The sequence below is a fragment of the Pristiophorus japonicus genome, unplaced genomic scaffold, assembly GCF_044704955.1.
Source record: "Pristiophorus japonicus isolate sPriJap1 unplaced genomic scaffold, sPriJap1.hap1 HAP1_SCAFFOLD_513, whole genome shotgun sequence".
NCBI classification, from domain to species: Eukaryota; Metazoa; Chordata; class Chondrichthyes; family Pristiophoridae; genus Pristiophorus; species Pristiophorus japonicus.
In genome coordinates this window covers 8729-22554 of record NW_027254419.1, presented here as the reverse complement: position 1 = coordinate 22554, position 13826 = coordinate 8729, and the positions used below count along the sequence as shown (strand labels likewise).

Below are 13826 nucleotides of genomic sequence, written 5' to 3'. Positions count from 1 at the left end.
TGAATCCAGCAACATCTATGTGGATTTTGATGCTTTCCGAATCACTGTCCGTTAAACTCGGGCTCCTGATGATGTGTAAGTCTAACATCTCCTCGTCCTGTTGTTGGTCTTCCATACTATGTAGTCTCTTGGTATTTCGACTCAGAGCTTTGAACGCTGGACTCATAGCTTTAACAACAGGTTTACCCTTCAGTCGGCATGCCTTCGTAAAATGCCCAGTCTTTCTGTCGAAGAAACACTCTGCCTTCACGTGTGGACAACTTTGAGCAATGTGTTGTCCCAGGCACCTACAGCATGACTTCGACGCACTGGTAGAATTTCCAGTTTCTGAGGCTTTGGGCTCCCTTGTTATACCTTCATATTCTCCGATAATGACTCCACGAGACAATGTGTCATTCTTTAACTGTAGTGACCTGAGTCCTTTATTGATAACCTTTATTGGTGGACTGACTTTAATACTAGGCCAGGCACACCTGTGCAGGTAAGCTACAAGTCTCCCACTGCAGTGCCCTCTGGTGGCACACCTTGTAATAGTACAAGCAGTAACCATGTAGAACACATGGCAGGTGTCACTGTGGAACCGTTTCTCTCACTCAAAGTTAGACGCACTAACTTGGGCGCCACGAGGTCTCGGTAGGTAGCCATTGACCTTCAGGTTCATATATAAATATATATGAATATATCGACATGCACCGTCGCTGTTCCCTGGTGGTCGAGGGGTTAAGACCCGGTGCACTAACCTAGTTCGACATGTGTCATAACTGTTCCCTGGTGGTCGAGGGGTTAAGACCCGGCGCACTAACCTGGTTTCAATCCTCGGTCAATTCATCGCATAAAAATAATTGAGGTCTGTGAGACGATTAATAATTGCTGTAATCACCATGAATACCAATACTTTCTGTGATAGACAGAGCTTGCAGACTATCTGGCTTGTCGGGCACGTGTTTGGGGTTTAATTTTGTAAACTGGGTGAGTTCGCTGATCGCGGGGAGACGGTCGGAGCCTCTGTGGCCCCACTGTGAGGATGTGGAAGTGAACACGGTGGCTGGGTGATCCGTGACATTTCTGTAAAGGGCAGTAGAGGAGAAGGATTGAGAACTTTCAGTGTGGGACAGAAGTTGTTTAAGGTGAGCCAACACATTCCCGATCAGCACAGAGGGAGCTCACTGGTCAGCTCCTCGCTGTGGGGGTTTTTGTACAGAGGTTTCTGTAGTGTAGTGGTTATCACGTTTGCTTTACACGCGAAAGGTCCCTGGTTCAATCCCAGGCAGAAACATTATGTTTAAACTTGCTGTGGATGAACAATCAGAGGCAAGTTTCGTCTCCCTGCAAATGCTGCCTGACCTGCTGAGATTTCCAGCATTTGCTGTTTTTATTTGCTACTTATTCTCCTGGCAAAAGGGCTCCCTTATTCATTAATTGCTCTTTATTTCACCAATAAATAGATAACTTTGAGTGAGAGAAAACGGATCCACCGGGGACCTTTTGTGTGTGAGGCCAACGTGATATCCGCCACACTGCAGCCCATCAAAGGGCGAGAAACCACTGAATATAAAGGATGAGCTGACAAATATCAGGGGCAGTGCAGTCTGGTCAATGTCAAACCCTCCTTTCTTATTCAGCAGTGGCATGAACGGGAGTCAGACGCCACAAAGTTTAATTAAAGAAACAAATACAAGTAACACTTCCAAGTCTTTTCAGTGTAAAATTCTTTCACTTTATTTGAAATGCTACTACGTTGAATCTGAAAATACACACGGTGGGATTTTATCTTCACTACTGATTGTATTTTGTGTGCACGGTAGGAATAATCGGTGCTGATAAATTTGATAAAAGTTGCCCCAGATTCGTGGTGTATTCGGCAATGAACACGTTCAACCAGAAAGCTAAAATACAGTGCGTAAAATGGGTTAACATGCATAAGAACATAAGGTCATGAGAAATAGGAGCAGGAGTGGGCCATACGGCACCTCGAGCCTGCTCCACCTTTTAATACAATCATGGCTGATCTGATAATGGACTCAGGTCCACTTCCCTGCCCGCTCCCCAAAGCACAGGCCAAATGATTGAAGTATGGAGTGTCCCTGAGTTAGCATTTGTTTGATTGTGTAAAGAAGGTGAGGGCTTAATTAATGATGGTTTCCCGTGAAAGCAAGAGAAAAGTTTTCGAACAAACCATCCGGTGACTGTCAGCTGAGCGCTGTTTTTGATACCTGGTGGGAATGGGCGGGGATTTTCAAGCCCCTTGTATTGCAGAACCTTCATATAGACGAACATCTCCAGCTCACTGCGTAGGCCTCGTGGTGCAAAGGTAGTGTGTCTGACTCTTGATCAAAACGTTGTGTGTTCAAATCACGTCGGGGACCTCATCGAAATGTATAAAATTCTGACGGGACTGGACAGTTTAGATACAGAAAGAATGTTCCCAATGTTGGGGAAGTCCAAAACTACTGGTCACAGTCCAAGCATAATGCATAAGAAATTTAGGACCGAGATAAGGAGAAAAACTTTCACTCAGAGAGTTGTGAACCTGTGGAATTCACTACCACAGAGAGTTGTTGATGCCAATTCGTTAAATATATTCAAAATATGGCCCTCACGGATGGATCAATGGGTATGGAGAGAAAGCAAGAAAGGGCTACTGATGTGAATGAACAGTCATGATCTTATTGATTGGTGGTGCAGTCTCGAAAGGCCGAATGGCCTACTCCTGTACCTATTTTCTATGTTTCTATATTTCGTGGGACTGCCGATGATGCTGATGGTGATTCACCCGGACTGTCGGCCACTCAGAGGGAGACCGCTGTAGACAGTGTGTGAGTGAGAGTATTATTATTCACGCGAATCACTGGCCACGCCGGGGAGAGCAGCTCGCTCACAATATCAGGACACAGGGAGTCTGATGCAGGAACATTTCTGCGTCTTCTCATTGCTTAATTAATTTCGGAATCAGTGTGAAGGTATATTTCCCTACATTCTTCAACTGCTGTCTGAACTTAGTCTGGGTCACGGCATAAATTGCCGTGTTTGTGCAGCAACTCAGCAGATGCAGCATTATTCCAACGTCCATTACATAAAAAGGTATATATACAGAATCATACCCCAAAAAGTACATCTGGGTCCATATAGAATGCACCATAAACACCGCCCACAACAGGATGAAATTGCCGGAGGTAACAAACAGTAAAATGATGGAATTCCTGCGGCTCGCCATCTCTGGGTCACTGGGACACTCCCCACTACTGGCAACCAGGAGTTGCCTGCGGGCTCTGCTGGCCAATATAATATGCCTGGCGGTGACAGTATTGAGCAGCAGAATCAGAGCAAATGGGATACATGGGGTGAGAATATAATGAAGGAATATGATTGCTGCCCAGACCGGTGAATTCAGAACATCATCTGTTATATAGCAAAACCAGGGCATGTTTGCAAGTATATAGAAATGTGTCAACATAAAATACCAGAACATGTTCTTGAACCCGCTCAGCGAAGTAACGGTTGCCAGAACCACAGCCGCCGTTCTCTCGGTGCAATATTTAGTTTTCAGATTCTGGCAACAAATGGCCACAAAGCGATCAAAGGTGAAACTGATGGTGAACCAGACAGAACAGTCTGTGGCTGCGTGAAGTAAGACGGCGTGAATATTACACACGTGGAAGAACCGCACGAAATGGAACTCTTTCTAGCAAAGAATCGGAATGTGTCTCAGTATCAGGTCGAGGATAATGACCAGGAGATCCGTCACTGCCATGGCAACCAGATAGCGAGTGACACATCTGGAGAGACCGCACTTTCCACGAGGCAGGATCACAATCGTCAGGATGTTAACTGTCAGGCAGGGAAATAAACAGGTAAATTAAACATTAATTTGGGAGCAAGGAATAGACTCCAAACTAAAATAATTAACAATCATTGACAAGGTAATCACCAACTAAATACATTTATCTGCATTAAATCAGACGACCCATCCCTCAGTCAATGAGCCGCCAAATGATTATGTAACATCATCATCATAGGCAGCCCCTCGAAATCGAGAAAGACTTGCTTCCACGCTAAAAGTGAGTTATCAGGTGACTGAACAGTCCAACATGGTAATTACAGTCTCTGTCACAGGTGGGACAGAGAGCGGTTGAAGAAAAGGGTGGGTGGGGAGTCTGGTTTGCCACACGCTCAATCCGCCGCCCTCGCTTGGTTTCTACATGTTCTCGGCGACGACTCGAGGTGATCAGCGCCCTTCCGCATGCACTTTCTGCACTTCGGGTGGTCTTTGGCTCGGAACTACCATGTGTCGGTGGGGATGTTGAATTTTAATATGAAGGCTTTGTGGGTGTCCTTGAAACGAGCATTTAAAGGATTTGGACACAAATGGAAGAGATTAATTGTTGTCGCTTTTCACCTGTTGGTTTCCACTTGTGCAGAGAATATTAGACGAGAAAATATGAAAGTTTGTTCATATTCTAAGTACCTAAGTTACAATCAACCGGGGTTGTTTATCCTGAAATACAACTATTTTTGCTGGAAACTATATATGAATTGCTCCCTCATTATAGAAACATAGAAAATATAGAAAATAGTTGCAGGAGTAGGCCATTCGGCCCTTCGAGCCTGCACCGCCATTCAATGAGTTCATGGCTGAACATGCAACTTCAGTACCCCATTCCTGCTTTCTCGCCATACCCCTTGATCCCCCTGGTAGTAAGTACTGTATCTAACTCATTTTTGAATATATTTAGTGAATTGGCCTCAACAAATTTCTTTGGTAGAGAATTTCACAGGTTCACCACTCTCCGGGTGAATAAGTTTCTCCTCATCTCAGTCCTAAATGGCTTACTCCTGATCCTTAGACTGTGACTCCTGGTTCTGGACTTTCCCAACATTGGAAACATTGTTCCTGCATCTAACCTGTTTAATCCTGTCAGAATGTTATACGTTTAGGTGAGATCCCATCTCATTCTTCTGAACTCCAGTGAATACAAGCCCAGTTGATCCAGTCTTTCTTGATATGTCAGTTCCGCCATCCCGGGAATCAGTTTGGTAAACCTTCGCTGCACTGCCTCAATAGCAAGAATGTCCTTCCTCAAGTTAGGAGACCAAAACTGTACACAATTCTCCAGGTGTGGCCTCACCAAGGCCCTGGACAACTGCAGCAATACCTCCCTGCCCCTGTACTCAAATTCCCTCGCTATTAAGGACAACTTGCCATTTGCTTTCTTAACCGCCTGCTGTACCTGCATTCCAACCTTCAATGACTGATGTACCATGACACCCAGGTCTCGTTGCAGCTCCCCTTTTCCTCATCTGTCACCATTCAGATAATAGTCTGTCTCTCTGTTTTTACCACCAAAGTGGATAACCTCACATTTATCCACATTATACTTCATCTGACATGCATTTGCCCACTCGCCTAACCTATCCAAGTTACTCTGCAGCCTCATTGCATCCTCCTCGCAGCTCACACTGGCACACAACTTAGTGTCATCCGCAAATTTGGAGATTCTACGTTTAATCCCCTCGTCCAAATCATTAATGTACAATGTAAACAGCTTGGGCCCCAGCACAGAACCTTGCGGTACCCCACTAGTCACTGCCTGCCATTCTGAAAAGTACCCATTTACTCCAACACTTTTCTTCTTGTCTGACAGACAGTTCTCAATCCATGTCAGCACATAACCCCAATCCCATGTGCTTTAACTTTGCACATTAATCTCTTGTGTGGGACCTTGTCGAAAGCCTTCTGAAAGTCCAAATATACCACATCAACTGGTTCTCCCTTGTCCACTCTACTGGAAACATCCTCAAAAAATTCCAGAAGATTTGTCAAGCATGATTTCCCTTTCACAAATCCATGCTGACTTGGACCTATCATGCCACCTCTTTCCATATGCGCTGCTATGATATAAATGTGCAATAAAACCGATAACTGTAATGATATTACACTTTTACCATTGAAGAACTGAATTAAATCTGGTTGCCGGTGTTGATGATGGACTTCAGTCCCTCCGGCAGCCACCTCTCGTAGAAGGCCGCGAACGTTCCGGTGGACACCGCGTGCTCTATCTCCAGGGACACCTTGGCTTGAATATATCCGCGGAAGAGAGGGAGGCAGCCGGGCTGAACGATCCTCTCGACCGCCCGCTGCCTGCACCAGCTGATTGTCCCTTTGGCCATGTCCCGGAGCAGTCCGACGAGAAGGCCTTCTGACATCCCGCTCCCCCTCCGCACGAGGGGCCCAAAGATCAGAAGTGTACAGCCGGAGGCAACATATATATCCTCTCTGTTTCTCGCTGAGAGACCTACTGAACTGTGACAGATCGGCATGGGACCAAATTGCAAATTCAAAATAAAGATTGGAAATAAATGAATGAAATCTGGCTGAACGAACATTTTGTTTGTGAATGTTAATGACGCTTGTAATCCTGTTCCACCCATCAGAAGCACTGCCATTAATGCAGAACTTGAGATGGTGACAAAGGAGACACTGACTGGAACTAAATGATCAGCGGATATTTACCCGCCTATAACATAGCGTGGACAGAACAGAGCGAGCAGAGTTTCGCTTCCTCTGTTCAACTCCAAGTGAGAACAAAAGACGAGAAATTGGCTGATAAAAGGAAGGAATAAAATAATAAAAAATGTATATGATTTCTGAATTATTGCATCACAGAAAATAACGGTAAAACATTCACAATAAATAAATATTCATGAACCTCAGGATCTCTGAGATGATTCCAGTGATGCGATGATGCGACTTCCCAGATAGGGCTCCCACCTCGCTCCAGGGGTTCACACCAACATCTGCCTTGATTACACTGCTCCCTCCCACAGTCTAGATATTTAATGACCAGGTTCGCCTACATTACACTGCTCCCACCTCTGACGAGAAATTTCATTCCCAGGTTCGCCTAACTTCCAGTGCTCTCACGTCAGTCCAGGGATTTCATTCCGAGAGCCAAAAACATTACTCCGCTCCCGCCTCTGTGATTGGGCCTGACTCTTTGGAATGAACATATGATCTTGGCCACAACTCCCCTTCCGTGCCCACTCCCTTAACTCTCTTCTCGTTTAAAACTCAGTCTATCTCCAGTGAATAAGATTCAATGAAGCTGCCTCCACAGCTTTCTTTCGAAGAGAATTCCAAAGATTCACGCCCCCCTGAGAGAATAAATTGCTTCTTATTTGTGATATAAATGGGCGATTCCTTATTCTGAACCTATGTCCACTGGTGGAATTCTGCATTAGGATGGAGAATGAAACAGTTAATTCAGAGACCATGGTCCAGAACTTAAAGAAGGGTAACTTTGAAGGTATGAGGCGTGAATTGGATGGGATGGATTGGCGAATGATACTGAAGGGGTTTACTGTGGATGGGCAATGGCAGACATTTAGAGACCGCATGGATGAAGTACAACAATTGTACATTCCTGTCTGGCATAAAAATAAAAAAGGGAAGGTGGGTCAACCGTGGCTATCAAGGGAAATCAGGGATAGTATTAAAGCCAAGGAAGTGGCATACAAATTGGCCAGAAATTGCAGCGAACCTGGGGACTGGGAGAAATTTAGAACTCAGCAGAGGAGGACAAAGGGTTTGATTAGGGCAGGGACAATGGAGTATGAGAAGAAGCTTGCAGGGAACATTAAGACGGATTGCAAAACTTTCTATAGATATGTAAAGAGAAAAAGGTTAGTAAAGACAAACGTAGGTCCTCTGCAGGCAGAATCAGGGGAAGTCATAACGGGGAACAAAGAAATGGCGGACCAATTGAACAAGTACTTTGGTTCGGTATTCACGAAGGAGGACACAAACAACCTTCCGGTTATAAAAGGGGTCGGGGGGACTTGTAAGGAGGAGGAACTGGGGGAAATCCTTATTAGCCGGGAAATTGTGTTGGGAAAATTGATGGGATTGAAGGCCGATAAATCCCCAGGGCCTGATGGACTGCATCCCTGAGTACTTAAGGAGGTGGCCTTGGAAATAGTGGATGCATTGACAGTCATTTTCCAACATTCCATTGACTCTGGATCAGTTCCTATAGAGTGGAGGGTAGCCAATGTAACCCCACTTTTTAAAAAAGGAGGGAGAGAGAAAACAGGGAATTATAGGCCGGTCAGCCTGACATCGGTAGTGGGTAAAATGATGGAATCAATTATTAAGGATGTCATAGCAGTGCATTTGGAAAGAGGTGACATGATAGGTCCAAGTCAGCATGGATTTGTGAAAGGGAAATCATGCTTGACAAATCTTCTGGAATTTTTTGAGGATGTTACCAGTAAAGTGGACAAGGGAGAATCAGTTGATGTGGTATATTTGGACTTTCAGAAGGTGTTCGACAAGGTCCCATACAAGAGATTGATGTGCAAAGTTAGAGCACATGGTATTGGGGGTAGTGTGCTAACATGGATTGAGAACTGGTTGTCAGACAGGAAGCAAAGTGTAGAAGTAAATGGGTACTTTTCAGAATGGCAGGCAGTGACTAGAGGGGTACCGCAAGGTTCTGTCCTGGGGTCCCAGCTGTTTACACTGTACATTAATGATTTAGATGAGGGGATTAAATGTAGTATCTCCAAATTTGCGGATGACACTAAGTTGGGTGGCAGTGTGAGCTGCGAGGAGGATGCAATGAGGCTGCAGAGTGATTTGGGTAGGTTAGGTGAGTGGGCAAATGCATGGCAGATGAAGTATTATGTGGATAAATGTGAGGTTATCCACTTTGGTGGTAAAAACAGAGAGACAGACTATTATCTGAATGGTGACCGATTAGAAAAAGAGACCTGGGTGTCGTGTTACATCAATCATTGAAGGTTGGCATGCAGGTACTGCAGGCGGTTAAGAAAGCAAATTGCATGTTGGCCTTCATAGCAAGGGGATTTGAGTATAGAGGCAGGGAGGTGTTGCTACATTTGTACAGGGCATTGGTGAGGCCACACCTGGAGTATTGTGTACAGTTTTGGTCTCCTAGCCTGAGGAAAGACATTCTTGCTATTGAGGGAGTGCAGCGAAGGTTCACCAGACTGATTCCCGGGATGGCGGGACTGACCTATCAAGACAGACTGGATCAACTGGACTTGTATTCACTGGAGTTCAGAAGAATGAGAGGGGACCTCATAGAAACATTTAAAATTCTGACGGGGTTAGACAGGTTCGATGCAGGAAGAATGTTCCCAATGTTGGGGAAGTCCAGAACCAGAGGTCACAGTCTAAGGATAAGGGGTAAGCCATTTAGGACCGAGATGCGGAGGAACTTCTTCACCCAGAGAGTGGTGAACCTGTGGAATTCTCGACCACAGAAAGTTGTTGAGGCCAATTCACGAAATATATTCAAAAAGGAGTTAGATGAGGTCCTTACTACTAGGGGGATCAAGGGGTATGGCGAGAAAGCAGGAATGGGGTACTGAAGTTGAATGTTCAGCCATGAACTCATTGAATGGCGGTGCAGGCTGGAAGGGCCGAATGGCCTACTCCTGCACATATTTTCTATGTTTCTATGTTCTAGATTTCTCCCACTGGAGGAAACATCATCTCTGCGTCTACCCCATCAAGCCCCTGCAGAAACTTACTCATTTCAACAAGATCACCTCGTAGTTTTCTGAACTCCAATGTATACACACCCATCCTGCTCAATCTTTATTCTTATGACAACATTTTCATCCCAGTAATCAACATCGTGAACCTTCTCTGAACTGCCTCCAATGCAAGTAAATCCTTCCTTAACTAAAGTGACCAAAACTGTACACAATACTTCATCTGTAGTCTTATCGACAACCTGTACAGTTCTAGCAGGATTTCTATATTCTGTCCCACTTGAAATAAAGCAAGATATTCTGCTGCCTTTCCTAATTGCTAGCTGTACCTCCATACTAACCTTCTGTGTTTTATGTGCAAGAACCCCCAGATCAATCGGGACCACAGCAATTTGGTATCTCTCCCCATTTAATGATAATTTGCTGATTTATTTTTCATAACAAAGAAGATAGCGTCACATTTTCCACATTATACCACATCTGCCATTGTTGTGGCCCACCCACGAAGACTATCTATATGCCTTTGCAGATTTTTTACGTCCTCCGCACAACATGCTTTCACACTTATCTTTGTCTTTTCAGTGCTTCGATGCTGGTACACCTGCACAGTTCCATTGGGCGGGCCACATCTTCCGGATGCCTGACACAAGAATCGCAAGCAAGCGCTCTACTCGGAACTCCTACAGAGTAAGCGAGCCCCAGTTGGGCAGAGGAAACTTTTGAATGAAACGATCAAAGCCTCCTTGATAAACTGCAACATCCCGACCGACAGCTGGAAGTCCCTGGCCCAAAACTGCCTGAAGTGGAGGAAGTGCATCCAGGAGGGCACTGAGCACCTCGAGTCTCGTCGCCGAGAGCAAGCAGAGACCAAGCGCAGGAGTAAGAAGGAGCATGCGGCAAACGAGTCCCACCACCCTTTCCTTCAACCACTGTTTGTATCACATGTGACAGAGACTGTAATTCCCGTATTGCACTGTTCAGTTACATAAGAACTCATTTTAGAGGAAGCAAGCCTTCCTCTATTTAAAGTGATTGTCTACGATGATGACGTTGCATCATCAGCAAAGATTTAACATTTAATATAGACTTTCAAAATTATGATGGGTTTTGATAGAGCGAGTATGTCGAAAATTTTTCCAGTTGCACAATGGTGCATAACCAGAGGAGACAGGTTTAAGGTAATTGACAAAAGAACCACAGGAGAGATGGGAAGAGTGTTCTTTATGCCGTGAGCTGTTACGATCTGGAATGCGATTTGTGAGTACACGCTGGAAGTAGATTCAATCGTTATTTTCGAAAGGGAAATGCTTTATTCATGGAAGGGGATATATTTACATTTTTCTGGCTAAAGAGTTGGGCTTCTGAGATAGTTCGATCCAAGAGATGGCATGGACACGATGGACCGAGCGGCCTCTTTCTTTGCTGTATCAATCTAGCAGTCGATGAGCAAGAGACAGAGAGAGTGAAATGTGGAGAGACAGCGTGAAACTGACAGAGAGACAGAGAGAAAGTGAGAAATTCACAAAGTGCCAGAATGAATGAGAAAAAGAGAATAGAGACAGTATGACTGGAGGACGGATAGAGGGAAGTAAATTAACATTTATTGGACAATTGGATAAATACTTGAAGGGGAAAAAATTGCTGGACTATGGGAATAGAGCAGGGGAATGGGACTAATTGGAGGGGGTGAGACCATGGTGGGATTTGAACACATGGATGAGAATAATAAAAATGAGGTATTACTTAATCGGGAGCCAATGTTAAAGAGCAGATTGTTGATGGGTGAACAGGCCTTAGTGGAGTTAGGTTATGATCAGCAACTTGTTTAGGTGAGCTCTAACTTATAGTGGACTGTAACAGCGAGGTAGGCAAGGAAAGCATTTCAATGGTTGATTCTTGTTTCACAAAGTCACTGGGTTATTGAGGCGAAGGAATGAGCTGACCAGTATTATGGAGATGATAGTCGGCACGACCAGTGATTCAGTGGAGAAGAGGTCAGAACTGAACTCAGGGAAAAAACAGAATGCCGAATTTGTGAACAATCTCGTTCAGCCTCAGGCATTGGCCACAGAGGGGACTGAGTCAGTAGATATCCAATGTGACGAAGACTTCCAAAGAATTAAGTGACATACTCAGTAATACAGTGAAATATAGAGTAGATTTATAATTGTTGGATATAGAGACTTACCAGGAACACCAACTACAGGAAAGATTGTGGAATAAATTAAAATATCACTCGTACAATTAACAACGTATGCATATTTAATTGCTGTATGAAGAGATTTCCCAGGAACAACAACTGCATGAAAGATGAGAAAGCAATTTACAAATCTTGTAATACAGCGAAATTTGGTTGCAGAGTTAATAGTTGGATACAGAGACTACCAGGAACAACAAATGCAGCAAGGAGGGGAGAGTAAAATATAAGATCAGTAATACATTGAACCATGATTACTGGAATAATTAGATAGACTTACCAGTAAAACCAACACCAGCAAGGACGGGAAAGTAAATGTATTGAATAATACGAAATGCACAACGGATTCGCAATAACAATGATAATTCTTCGTAATGTGCAACAAGAAAGTTAAAATACAAGATGAAACTCCTGCCATTTGTTGTAACATTCCAATCCATTTTTTTGAGATTCTGATACATTGTTATATCATTCCAATCTACTGTTCTCAGATTCCGACTCCCTCTAAGTGGAGCAGTGCGATGATCGCTGTTAGTGCCAGAGGTGATGTATTCACTGTGACTATGGGGTAACACTTTTAAAGGAGTGCCTTATCAATATGAGCGAGAATCACTCCATTGACACAATTCGGTAAAAGAGACTTTTATTAATTACAGTCACTGAACAAATAACTTCTGTAAACCCGTGGAGACTGATATTAATTACAGTCCCTGAACAAACATTTTCAATTAACCCCTTTCAATCCAACACTTTATGTACCACAATAAAGTAGATATCCTGGAGTAGTTTTGATTACCTGGATGGGTAAGAGAGGAATGTTCCCAGATACTTTTCCCGAAATTGACCTGGATATTAAACTGGTTTTTGCCTCTCCCGGGATATCACATTGCTCCGGTTGGGTTGGAGTGTATACTGTTTCAGTTTATGGTGTGTCTCAGTTGTGTGGGGCAGTCTGCTTGTGCTTGGTGCTCTTTACTTTTCCACATTATTAATGGTTCAAAGGATTACATGTTAGATTCAGGGCTACTGACCGATGGCCTGAGTCTTTGTCGGCCGGCGTGGATATGATGAGCTGGAAATGACCTCCTGTGTTGTAAATTTCTATGTTGCTATATAACTGGTCCGAATGGGATTTATGAGTGTTGCTGAGTGAAGGAATGATGGAAATAGCTCAGGCCAAAATCTTTAATCCTCCCTGGATATGTCAGTGGTGACAGAGGACTGCACGTTCGCAAATGGTACACGCTGTTCAAAAAAGGAGAGAGGGATAAAACCTGCAGCTACAGGCCAGTCAGACTAACGTCTGTGGTGGGGAAACTTCTAGAGGCCATAATCCGGTATGAAATTATCTGTCACTTGGAAAAACATGGATTAATAAATGACAACCAGCACAAATTGTGTTACTGTCGAAGTATGTCAGAAAAACCTGATTGAGTTCTTTGATGTAATAACCTAAAGGTTTGATGAGTGTAGTGCAGCTGATGTTGTATATATCGACTTTCAAAAGGCGTTTGATAAAATGTCACTTCATCGACTTGATAGGGAAACTTAACCTCATGGAATTAAAGGGACAGTGGCTGTGTGGAGACAACATTGGCACCGGAACAAATAACTGAGAGTGGTGGTGAAAAGTTGGCGTTCAGACAGAAGGGAAGTATAGAGTGGTGAAACCCAGGGTTCTATATTAGTGCCAGTGCTCTTTCTGATAGAGATTAATAGCAAGGACCTGAGTCTAAAGGCATAATTTCAAATTTGCAGATGTCACGAAACTCAGAAATGTAGTTAGCAGTAGGGAGCATAGCCGACATCAGGAGCACAGCGATAGCCTGCTTAAATGGGAAGACGAAGACAGGCAAAATTAAACATGTGTGAAGTGATACATTTTTGTGAAGGAACATGACAAGAGGCAATATAAGTTAAACAATATATTTTTTAAATGGCGTGCGGGTGCAGAGACACCTGGGAGTCGATGTGCACAAATCTTTGAAGTTGGCAGGGCAAGTTAATAAAACTGTTAAGAACGGAGGAAGATTCTTTGACTTTATGAATCATCGGGTATGGCAGCAAAGTGATTGTGCGACTGTACTAATGTCAGTGTCTCTCTCTCTCT

At 44.0% G+C, this 13826-nt stretch overlaps 1 non-coding gene across 1 annotated transcript; it reads left to right on the top strand.

Annotated features, from left to right (window-relative positions):
* Window positions 1-1203: 1203 nt before the first annotated feature.
* On the top strand, window positions 1204-1276 carry trnav-uac (transfer RNA valine (anticodon UAC)). Its single transcript has one exon. It is a non-coding gene; the product is annotated as a tRNA-Val (tRNA).
* Window positions 1277-13826: the final 12550 nt, after the last annotated feature.